The sequence below is a fragment of the Odocoileus virginianus genome, chromosome 6 (genome assembly GCF_023699985.2).
Source record: "Odocoileus virginianus isolate 20LAN1187 ecotype Illinois chromosome 6, Ovbor_1.2, whole genome shotgun sequence".
NCBI lineage: Eukaryota > Metazoa > Chordata > Mammalia > Artiodactyla > Cervidae > Odocoileus > Odocoileus virginianus.
In genome coordinates this window covers 8,880,915-8,893,368 of record NC_069679.1, presented here as the reverse complement: position 1 = coordinate 8,893,368, position 12,454 = coordinate 8,880,915, and the positions used below count along the sequence as shown (strand labels likewise).

At 49.4% G+C, this 12,454-nt stretch overlaps 1 protein-coding gene across 4 annotated transcripts in view; it reads right to left on the bottom strand.

The window, feature by feature from the left end:
* The window catches only part of CORO2B (coronin 2B), a 147,938-nt gene that overhangs the window by 72,435 nt on the left and 63,049 nt on the right, over positions 1 to 12,454 (bottom strand). The window contains exon 1 of one of the 4 annotated variants that reach the window (XM_020880522.2): positions 3,240 to 3,430. The exons of the other annotated variants lie outside the window; for them this stretch is intronic. The gene's annotated coding sequence lies outside the window, so the exon portion shown is untranslated. Of the gene's footprint in view, positions 1 to 3,239; positions 3,431 to 12,454 lie in introns of those variants that run through there. 4 annotated transcript variants of the gene reach the window in all.

The following is a 12,454-nucleotide window of genomic DNA, read 5'->3' as shown; positions in this document are numbered from 1 at the left end:
ATGAGCAGGGCCAGGAACACAAGTCTCCTGATTGGAAATCTGAGACTCTTTGCTATGCCAGATGATTCTTTGAGCAAGGTTTCTCCATGTGTGGCCCACAGGTCACTTGTATTAAAAATCTTCCGGGATGGGGGAAGTTTCTAAGCCTCCCACATTATTTGTTAGAAATGCTGATTCCTGGGTCCCAATCCAGACCTACTGAATCCAATATATTGGGAATGGCGCCCAGACATATGTATTTTAATCCAGCTTTCCTGCCCCAGTGAGACAGAAGCATGCTGAAGTTTGAGAGTCCCTGTTCTAGAGAATGGAATGGCACCCCTCCTCACCCCTCACTGCCCACCATCCATGAGACAGAGTCCAACCGACCAACCAGTTGGCCCTGACTGCATGCATGTCCTGTGCTAGGCACTGCAGAGAACAGATGTGCATGGACGGATGCGCAGGTGAAGGACAGGACGGGCAGCCCACCGTGGAGTTCAGCTTTGCTGTACGATGGCGCCTCCTTTGGGAACCCTACGAACGGGCACCATGGCAGGTGGGGTCCTAGTGGGTGCTCTCCTGACAGACAGGCAGCCAAGCCCAAAGTACCCAGCTGGGGTCTGGCATTCAGTAGGAGCTCAATAAGCGTTTTGTAAATGTGAATATATGGGCTTCTCTGGTGGCTCGGTGCTAAAGAATCTGCCTGCCAATGCAGGAGACATGGGTTCGATCCCTAGTCCGGGAAGATCCCACATGCTGCAAAGCAACTAACCCAGGGAGCCGCAACTACTGAAGTCTGCGCACTCTAGAGCCCGTGCCCGGCAACAGGAGAAGCCACTGCAATGAGAAGCCCGTACATCACAATGAAGAGCAGGCCCTACCAGCCACAACTAGAGAAAAGTCTGCACAGCAACAAAGACCCAGCACAGCCAAAAATAAATGTTTAAAATTATAAAAAAAAATGTGAACATGTTTCTGACCCGACTGCCATTATCTGACATCATCCACCCCCTGCTCTTCCTGTCCAGTCCCCCGATGTGCCTTGAGTCTCCCAACCCATCTCAGGACAGAAATTTCTTCAGATGAAATTCCCAAGGGGATGGAAGGCAAAAGGAAATAACCGCCACAGAATCAGGAAACCAACCCTGGGAATTTGCCTGAAAACAGAACTTTGCATTGGATTTAAATAAAGCCAGGAGCTCAGACACAAAGGCCTCTTTATTGAAGGAAGAAGTTCAGATCCAATGAGGAGAATCCCAGGGATTCTTCAGGCAAACCCTCTTCCTGCCAGCTCTCTGTCCTCTACTCCCTCAGGCCACTGCCCTCCCCTGCACCCCGCCCAGCCTCTGCCCACACAGTACCCCTTCCCACCTGCCGTCCCCCTCTCTGCTGAGTTCTGCCCACGACCGTTCATGACAAAGTCCTGCTGGAGAGGCAAGCGCACTCTGGCTGTGTGATCTTAGGCAAGCCCCCCCTGACCGTATCCTCAACAGGATTACATCAGTGATGCCCTGACTGCAGTCCCAGGCGGCCACTCATGTTCCTTTACATGAGATGAAGTTTTTACTAGCCAGGTGTTTATTTTTATTTATTTATTTTTTACAGATGTTTTTAATGTGGGCCACTTTTTAAAAAAAGTTTTTTAAATTGAATTTGTTATAATATTGCTTTTGTTTTATGCTTTGTTTTTTTGGCTGCAAGGCATGTGGCATCTTAGCTCCCCAACCAGGGATCGAACCCATACCCTCTGCATTGGAAGGCAAAGGCTTAACCACTGGATTGCTCGGGAACTCCTTCCTGTGTTTATTTTAATTTGTATTAGAAAAAACATGTAACTTACATGCCAAATCCGCCATTTCACAGATATTAGTGCTGAGAAAGCTAAGCTTAAAAATAATGAATTAATTCAAAGAAAATACAGAATGAAAAATACAGTATGGGTGGTAAATGGTCCTGGCAGAAATTTTGTCTGGTATGTTAGTACTGGCAATCACTCTGTCTCTTTCAGGTAGAATATTCTAGATTCCACAGTCCTCCCAAAGAGAAAGGAGCCTGCTCATTCCAATCTCCTGTTCCTTGTAGGTGCAGATCTAGTCTGGAAGGCCTTTGCCCTTTTCTCTGCCCTGCCCAACTTTCAAGGCCTGACTTGAATCTCACTGCCCTTCCAGAAGTCCAGCAGAGAGAATCTCTGTTGGGATCAGCCCCAGCCTGCATCCAGGGAAATGCAGAGAGCATCTTGCAGCAAGCCTGGCACTGGCCTCTCCCCCATCAGTTTGTAGACTGGGGCTGATGTCTCCGCAGGACCTTTGGAAGGATTAGGGGAAGGAGGCCCCCCTGGGGCCCTTATCACTGGACGGGTACCTTCACCCCACATGAAGCCACAGCAAGCATGCCTGACAGAGTGCTGGACTGGGAGTCTGCATTTCTGGATTTTCACTCCCCATTCTAACTCCTACTAGCCTCAGAAAAACAATTTGCCTCCTTGAGATGTTCTAAAACAAGAACCATAGTTTCTGACTTTATGTGGTTACTTTAAGAATCAAAATGAGATATGTAGATACAAGATCCCATCCAAGATAAGATTGCACCACTGCTCCTGTGGGCCCAGTCCATTGAGAGGTGTCTGGAAAGCGTCGGACACAGACCCCGAGTTCAAATATCTTAGGAGCCTTTGGAGTAGATGAAATCAAGGCTTGAAAAGTAATGAGAGGCCAGGGAAGCAGAGTGCACTGGGGTAGGCTTCACAGAGGTGGGGGCATCTGCCAGCGTGGGATACTGAGACAGCACAGTCCCCCGAGAGGTGGGAATTACAACGTCCTGTGGTACGGAGTGGGAAACAGACCCAGCCCAAGTCAGACAGTGAACACGCACAGGATTCACTGGGACCTGTTCTGACTCTGCAGACCTGATTATGTTTTCTTCCAACTTCTTATTATGAAATACTTCAGAAAACAAAAATAGTTGACAGCATGGTGCAGTAATCACCCCCCACCTAGGTTCATTTGCATTAGCATTTTGTCACAATCCTTTTTCTCTCTGTGTGCCTTTCTTTTCTTTTCTTTTTTATAGTTTTGTGGAATTAGTTGAAACGAAGCTGCCAGCATCATGACTCCTGCCCCCTTATTACATCAGCCTGCATTTCCTACAAAGGAGGACAGTTTCCTACATAAGTATATCATCATTACCACATCTAAGAAAATCAACAATTCCACAATACCATCTAACACCCAGCCAATATTCAAAATTCTTCCAAATACCTTTTACAGGGACTTCCCCAGCGGTCCAGTGGTTAAGACTCCATGCTCTCATTGCAGGAGGCAAGAGTTTGATTCCTGGTCAGGGAACTAAGATCCCACATGCCATGCTGTATGGCCTTAAAAATCAAAGAAATGCCTTTTACAGCTATTCCATATTTTGAACTAGGATTGGGAACTGTGTTGTTCCCATGTATTTCATTTGGTTGTGATCTCTCTTTCGCCTCCTTTAAATCTAGAACACTCCCATTACTTTTTTTTTTTTTTTAGTTTAAAGTGACACTGACTTTTTAAACACACCGAGTCAGCTGTCTTAGAAAACGTCCTCGTCAGGGACTTCCCCGGTGGTCCAGCGGTTTGGACTTCACCTTCTGGCACAGGGAGTGTGGGTTTTATCTCTAGGCAAGAAGATCCCAGATGCCTTAGGGCTAAAAAACCAAACCATAAAACAGAAGCAATGTCGTAACAAATTCAATGAAGACTTTAAAACACAGAAGAAGAAGAAGAAACTGTCCTAGCGATTTGTCTTATGTTGCTTTGTGGTCTCTTCAAAGCCATTCTTGGATTCCCTATAAAGCTGAGGAGTCAAATGTAAAGCTTTGATACAATTCACATTGAAGATGCCCCTGTTATTAATCTCTGGCTTGGATGAGGGTGAGCATATAGAGGCAGGGACAGAGGGAACGTGTGGGCACGCACCTGGCTGAGCTGGTGGCAGTGAGGGCAGCTGGCCAGTGCCACGCGTATGTTCTGGAGGGTAGTGGACAGACAGCTGAGGACCTGGGAGGCCAGATCAGGCACTGGCAGACACTGTGGGCCAAAGCAGAGCATCTGGAAGCCCCAGAGGTCTGACCGCTCCACCCGCGCTTACCAAGGGGCTGACTTCATTCTGAGGTCAGATGCAGGGGTGTGCAGGCAGGCAACAGAAAAGCCTCCTCCCTCTTCTGCAGAGAGAGGAGGCCATGCTGAGGCTGGGACTGAAGGAGATACCCAGACCTCAAAGGGAAATCAGTGTGGCAGCCCAGAGGTCACCTGAAAATCTAGCCCTTTGACCTTTGCCCCTAGCCCTCAAGCTCAGCCCAGATCCTGGTGGATTCCCCAAAGCTAGTTCCAGTGAGGGCAGGACACACACACTCTCTCTGAATCTTCCAGGAGCAATCAGCACAAGACTGAGATACATTGGAGCTCCCTAAGAGGAAGGATGTTCTTAATGGTGAGAGCTGCCTGAAACAGAAAAAGGAGGTATCATGACAGGTAATGAGCCTCTCATCCCTGGGAGGATTCAAGGTTCGGGTAGATGACCTCTGGTTAAGGGCAACGTGGAACAAGAGATGGGACTAGATGGCCTTCCAGCAGCGCCCCCCCCCCCCCAATAGACCTTGTGTTGCACCAGAGAGGAGGGCTGGGATCAGAGAGTCCCAGGTCAGAGGACACCCTGGCCAGTGACACTCCTTCTCTGTGACACAGAGGTTCCGGCGTCTCCCCAACTGGGTTGCTGTGACACAGAATGGCAACGGTTCTCGTGGCATTTGGCATCTCCCCCTAGGCCTCCTCACATTGCTGACTAGTGCAGTTACTTATTTTAAGGTATGAATATTTTCTCTCTCCCAGTACTAGACTTAGGTTATGTGATCATCCTACTCCTTCTGGGCCCTGCAGAGCCCCTCCGCCCCAGGCCTGGCCCTGGACTCCTGCTTAGCAGGAGTCTTCTGGTGACCCTGGTTGAATAACCTCTTGGTGTGGTGAGAGGGCAAGGGCCAAGTACAAGCACACTTGACCGGTTCCTTGGATGCAATGGGATGAACCTCACCCCAGGGCTGTGACTTCAATTTATTGAGATTTTGAATCTTCAGCTCATACCCCCCACTCCTGGCCACAGGATGAGAGGCCTGGTCCTTATGCTCAGCCCATGAAGGCTCTGGGCCCAAGCCCTTCTTTGTAGTGTTTGTCCTTCTGGTCACACAGCCCTATCTCCTCTGGGCTTCTTGTCACCAGGATGCCAAGGCCTCTTAAACTCAGTACAGCGCTCAAGATGGGGCTTAACGAGTCCCTTGCCAGGGACAGCACAGTATCAGCAAGGTGACCAGTTCCATGACCCTCCCCAGACACCACCTCCCCATCACCTCATCTGCCCCCAACGGCAGCCGTGCAGTGGGCAGAGCTGGATGGGTACCACAATCCCATTGAAAATATCTGGTACGTATGTGACTAATCTGAGGCTCGGGGAGGTTAAGAGGCTGTCCCAAAGTCATAAGCTGTGAAAGCCACAAAGCCGGGCCCTCTGTCAAGAACTTCTGACTCTTATAAAGACGTGCGTGACCTCAGGTCCTGGTTCCATAACTTAAATCCTAAATCTCTGCTTCTGTAGCTGTAAGATAGAAACAACTATGTTATTTGCCCAGTAAGTTATAATAAGAATTAAATGAGATAATTGGATAGAGTGCTTAAGGAAAAAAAGGAACTTCTGACAGTTTACTGTTCTTTGCGACATAATACCCATCTTCTCCTTTTTTTTGGCCTCTCCACCCAAGCTATTAATTACTCCTCCCTGCCTTTTTCATACAATACAGGGCATTATACAAAGTGTAAAGAAACTATGGGGGGCGGGGTTTGGGGCAATGCCCTAAAGGTTTCTATCTTGGCTGTTATTTGCTAGCTGTGTGACTTCACACTAGATACTCAACCTCTCTGAGCATCAGTTTATTTATCTGCAAAGCGCAAATAATGTCGTCCAAATCACTGAATGCAATGACATGACCAAATGCTAAGTGCCTGGCAAGGTATCTGGCATGGAGTGGGATGACGCTTATCACACGCTAGTTCCACCCTCTCCCCTTCTCCTGTAAGGGAGAGACTCTGACCTCAATTAAGTGTTCACTTGGGGAGGCCGGGCCCTGGCAGGGGAAGGAGGGGGCTGGGCTGGGCCCAGGGTCAGGAGGAGGGAGGGAAAAGCTCTGGCCTCCAGATGTGCGTGGTTGCCGGGCCTGCGCCCTGGTGGCCTCTCCCTGGGCCCAGGGCCATCCTGGTCTCCCTCTGAGAGGGGAGGGCCCGGAAGGAGGAAGTATTCATTTTGCAGCTGAACGGCTCTTATAGCCTCTTAAGAAATAGAGGCAGGCTTTTTTCTCCTCTGAGATAATTGTTATGAACACTCCACATGAAGACAAACTGTATCCTGTCCTCCAATCCCCAAAATGATGCATTTTGGCCAGCGGGTACACTGTCTAGATGAAGATGGCTAAAATTCAGTGCTTTAACTGGAATACACAAAAAGATACACGGAGGTAGTTTTTGTTCTCATCTCTAACTAAGGTGGGGTGGGGAGCTCAGGGCTACATCCTCGGGGAGAGCTGCTAGCCGGGGAGCGCAGGAGGCCTCAGGATCTGTCCTGGCGGCCACTGGATGCTTGCTCCCACGGGGCAGCCCATCAGGACCTGTGGGAGAGCCCCTCCCTGTCCCTGTGTGCTCAGAGAAAGGCTGACATTTTCCGCCTTCTCTGGCTCATCACCCATGTGACCCAGGATAAGGCACCTTCCTTCTCCAGGCTCGGTGTCCGTTTCGATGAAATGTGGATGTCAGCCACACCTACATCTTGAAATCCCTATCAGGATGGGACACCAGGGACAGAGGCTTTGCAAAAGGTGTGCCACTCTAATCAACCACAGATACTATCATCAATATCTCTGCTGAATTCGCCCACCACACTCTGGGTTCACAAGCAATTGCTGGTCAGCTGGTCCTCCATCTCTGAGCCAGCTTTGCTGTCCAGAGCCCAGGACTGGACACATGGGAGGAACATAGCACGTGTTCTCAGACTGGAGGGAGGAGGAGTAGGTCAGCCCAGGGCCTTGAGAAGCTTCTCAGGTCAGGTAGTAACTACCGGTGGACTCTTCTCTTCAGCTTTCTCCTCTGTGAAATGAAAAGCTAGGATCTTTTTTAAGCAGAAGAACACTTTCTCTAAATAAAATATGACTCAGAACTCCAAAATGTAATGGGCAAAGCTGGAACTGTTTGCATTCAAATCTAGCAGGAAACTGGGAGCACCTTCCAGAAATGGTCCTGGGACGACACCGTGGAACCCAATTTGAGAACCTCTGGCGTGAGGGATGCGGTCAGAAACCCACATTCCAGCTGGCTCAGCCACGAACCCACTAGGGACCCTCTGGTAGATCCCTGCTTCTTCCCCTACAGGAGATGGCCCACCCTCCCAGCTCTGGCATTTAATAGTCTTACTGGGTTCTCACTGGCTTCCAGGACTTCTGAAAAGAACTTGAAGCCACTCAAGAAATTTCTAGCATGAAGAAGCTGGACCACGAGTGTTCTCGATTAAAGGCTCTCTTTCTGAATCCGCTGGGTTTGCGCCTCCAGGGATCCAGGAGTACCTCAAGGGTCTGCCTCTGGATCCTCTGTGCCCCACAGCACAAGCGATTTCAGCAGGGGTGCAGGACAGCGGAGGCTGACCCACTGCCGTACTGAACAGCACAGATTCCAGATCATTCCCATCACTGCAAACAGTCCTGTTGCATGGCACTAGGAGAATATCAGGTAGCCCGCAAAAGTCACATCCTAGAAGAGACTCCAGCAGAACCTCCACACCGGGGAGGTCCGGCTGGGGTGCACAGGGACCACAGAAGGCCAGGATCTGGAGCTGCCGCACTGACTTTCTCTCCACCCCTAGCAAATTCAGAATTCTTAGGTTCCAGGCCAACTCTCAGAGCCTCTTGGGCAAACCCCTCGATCTTCTCTACTGTGAAAAGGGGCTTCCTCCCCTGTCATGCTCCACCCTGCCTGCCTTACACCATCAAGGAGCAGATCAAAGTCAAGTGGGAATGAACACGGTTGGGATGGCGCCTTCTCCACAGACTGCAGATGGAAGATTCAGATCAAACATCCACGGATGCTGTATTCTGCCCATCACCCAACACAAGTCCAGCCAAATATGGAGTCTATTCCGGGAGCAGGCTTCTACCCTGAATCCCTGAAGCCTTTCCTGATCTGCTGAGAGGGACTGGTGGACATGGGAACAGAAGGCTGCCAGCCTCCTCCGCTCCAAGCTCTTCAGGAGAGCTTCCCATCTCCCCTGAGATGACTCCTGAGCTGGGCAGTTGCCAGATTCTGAAGTCCCCATATTCCGTCCTGGGCTCCCCTTTTTCTAGCTTATCAGACTAATAACAATAGCTTACATTTATTAAGCGCAGACTGTGACCCAAAGATTTTACATTCATTACATCCCGTAATCCTTATAATAACCCCAAGGTAAAGATGCAATTATTATCTCTATTTATGCAACCAAGTTTGTCCAAGGTCACTTAAGTGGAGGAACTGAGATCTGAACTCAGACCTGACACAAGGGTCTCTTGTTGTTCATTGTTTAGTCCCTAAGTTATGTCTGACTCTTTGCAACCCCATGGACTACAGCAAACCATGCTTCCCTGTCCTTCACCATTTCCCAGAGTTTGCTCCAACTCATGTCCATTGAGTCAGTGATGCCATCCAATCATCTCACCGTCTGTCACTCCCTTCTTGTGCCCTCAATCTTTCCCAGTATCAGGGTCTTTTCCAGTGAGTCAGCTCTTCGCATCAGGTGGCCAAAGTATCGGAGATTCAGCTTCAGCATCAGTCCTCCCAATGAATATTCAGGATTGATTTCCTTTAGGATTGACTGGGTTGATCTCCTTGCTGTCCAAGGGACTCTCAAGCATCTTCACCAGCACCACAGTTCGAAAGCATCAATTCTTTGGTAGTCAGCCTTCTTAAGTGACTTTCTTAACTACTTCCCAGTAGTGACATGACTACTGGAACAACAATAGCTTTGACTATACAGGCCTTTGTTGGCAAAATAATGTCTCTGCTTTTTAATATACTGTTTAGGATTGTCATAGCTTTTCTTCCAAGGAGCAAGCATCTTTTAATTTCATGGCTGCAGTCACTGTCCATAGTGATTTTGGAGCCTAAGAAAATAAAATCTGCCACTGGTCTCTTACTTTACGTGTTTGCTCCCCAACCACACTGGATGTTACTGAGTGCAGAAACTATGTCTTATCCTTCGTTCTCTTTCCTGGGCTTACCTTTAGGCTTAATATAGTATTGATGAATGTTTACTAAATATGTGAATGAGTACAGAAACAAGAGGACAGGAAGAAGGAAGAGTGACCCTGTCACTTCCCCTTAAAACCTCTAAAAGCCCCCAGATCAGAAAACTTGACCATCTCCTTATGGGGATCTGCAGGCTGATTCCAACTTGTAAGATCCAACCTGGGCAGAAAGCAAGAAGGAAGTATCTGCCTCCCTATGAACTCAACTTTTCTTACATGTGGTCCGGACACATAAAGGCTTTCACAGAACTATAGCCTGCCAGTGCAGAAGAGGACCCTTGGGTCCACTAAAATCTAGCTTCTCATTTCACAGACTGAGGCCCAGAAAGAGGAAGTGACTTGTCCAAGGTCACACAGCAAGGTCACCTGATGACCAACCTGCACACACTAAGCCTCCTTGTGGGAAGATGGGGGGTAAACGGATGTGGGGGGCGCAGTTAAGGGGACTTGATATGGTGCTGCCATCCCTCCCCTGCAGGCAGCCCTGGAGGGAGCGTCTGGGGTGGGCAGGCCCCATCGAAGGAAGCACCCACCCCCTCCTGGGGTTCTGAGTTCTATATTCCTCTGCCCAGGGAGGGAGGGGGTGGTAGAGCTCAAAGCACAGACCCAACAGATGGTTTCTATTTGCAGACACTGCGTCTTGTCTGTGCCAGACTCCTGACCTATTTTGAGGAACTGAGGGCCCCGCTGGCTCAGGGATGGCCTCCCACTCGCACCCCTTAACCCATGATTTGGCAAGAGATCAGATGGGTGGTTCAGGGCCAGTGGAGATGGGGAGTGGAGGGGGAAAACCTTTGAAAATGAGGCTGGGGTGGAGGCCTGCAAGCTTGAACTCCAGAGCATGGATCCTCAAAGTATGGCATCACCTGGGGTGTCTGTGGAAATTCAGGTTCCTGGGCCCCATGGCAGGCCTGCATGATCACACTCTCAGGGCGTGGGCCAGGGACTCTACATTTGAATGAATGAAGCTTCCAGGTGATTTCTGTTATTGTAGTGTACTGTCTGTGGGCCAGCGGCACTGGCATCATGTGGGAGCTGGTTAGAAATGCAGAATCCCAGGCCCCACCCAGGACTGAAGCAGAACCTGAAGAATCTGCATGCATCAGAATCACCCCCGCAGTCTTGTTAAAACACAGATCACTGGGCCTCACCTGATTCAGGAAGTCTGGGGGTCTGGGAATATGCACTTCTAACAAGTTGCCTGGTGATGATGAAGCTACCTAAGTCCCTGAGCTGTAGTACAAGGGGCACTGTGCCCTTTGAGCATCTGTAAAATGGACATAATTCATACTTTTCTTCCCCCCAATGCAGTTGTGAGGCACCAATAAAAATAATAACATGTGTGAAAATATTTTGTGAATACTTTGTGAACTAATACTTTTACATAGTAAAGGCTATGTAAATTACATCAATTTTTACTTTACAAAGTGCTGTAAATGATCTCACTGGCTTTGACAGTCACCCTGATTTATAGCAAGTCAGTCAAAGAGCCAAGTATTCCTCAAGGGCTTTATTCTGCATCCCAGGATTATCCAGCACAGGATTAGACAGGCAATAACTGCTCAATAAGGACTGGTAGAATTCAACCCAAGACGGCTGGTTCACTCTCTTTCCATTGCAATCTCTACTTCTCACATCCTCTCCTTAGAGGCCCTCTGGTTCCTTGTCAGGTGAGACTTTTTTTTTTAAAGGTTATTTGATAGTTGGGGCTAAAGGGTGAGCTTTAAGGAGACTCCAGGCCCAGTTGCCACCCCCAGGCTCCTCCCCTGTGAAATGCTGTGACTCTCAGGCTGAGCTGGAATCCCATGCTGAGGGCACCTGGCCCATCCCCTGGCACCTGGCGGGTGTGCGCTCCAGGCAGAGGTTCTTCCCCCAGCAGGATCTGATCACCCAGCTCTCCCCAAGCCGGGGCACTGCAGGGCTTGTATGTCTATGGGCAGACCTAGCATGGGCTGATGCTGCTCCCTCTCAACAAAACCTCCTAAAGTGATGTGTCGGTGTGCTCTTTGGGAAAGGGACAGTTGGAGCTGTCCATGGGTGGAATCCCATGGGCTTCCCCAGAGCCCTGCAGAGGGGCCCTTCTGCTTGGTCCCTGTAAGCAGGGGACTCTCAGACCATCCACCTCATATACCAGGACCGTAGTTTCCTGTTGCCTGGAAATGCAGAAAAAGATGGACTGATAAACAGTCCCTGGGGGAACATGTAATGTGGCCTGGGCCTTCTCCTTCCCAAGAGATCATTTATCTAAATTGCACCCAGGGGAGGGCTGCAGGATCTCTGTCAGTGACCAGAGGAAGCCGGCCCATCTCTCAGTGCCTCAAATGAGAAAGGGAAGGGGCGAACCCTTTACATTCCTCTCAGTCATCTTGGGCATAAGAGAGGGCAGTGAACACACAGCAGGCCACATGCACAGAGCTTCCTTGAGGAGACTCTGCGCTGTCCTCCAAGGGATGTGTGTGTGTGTGAGAGAAAGTCACCATTTCCTCTAAGATGCTGGGAACAATTCAAGAGGACTCAGCCAGCTGAGGGTCTGGAGACCAAAGCAGAAACTCTTTGATTAAATTTCACACTGCTGTTGCTGTTGAATCACTAAGTTATGTCCCATTCTTTGCAGCCCCATGGCCTATACCCCGCCAAGCTCCTTTCTCTATGGGATTTTCCAGGCAAAGACACTGGAGTGGGTTGCCATTTCCTTCTCCAGAGGATCTTCCTGACCCAGGGAAAGAACCCAAGTCTCCTGCATTGGCAGGTGGATTCTTTACTGCTGAGCACCAGGGAAGTCCAAATTTAACATTACCGAGAAAATAAAATGACTTTTGTTTGAAAAAACCCTCTGAGCAATGACTGTCTTATAATGGTCTGTGCTAGCATGCTAAGTTGCTTCAGTCGTGTCCAACTCTGCGACTCTATGAACTGTAGCCTGCCAGGATCCTCTGTTCATGGGGATTCTCCAGGCAAGAATACTGGAGTGGGTTGCCATTTCCTCCTCCAGGGGATCTTCCTGGCCCAGGGATCGAACCCGTGTCTCATGTCTGCTGCACTGGCAGGCGGATTCTTTATTGCTAGTGCCACCAGCTATGATGCTCTACCTGACACCAACAGCCTCACGAAAAGAATCTTGCAGCT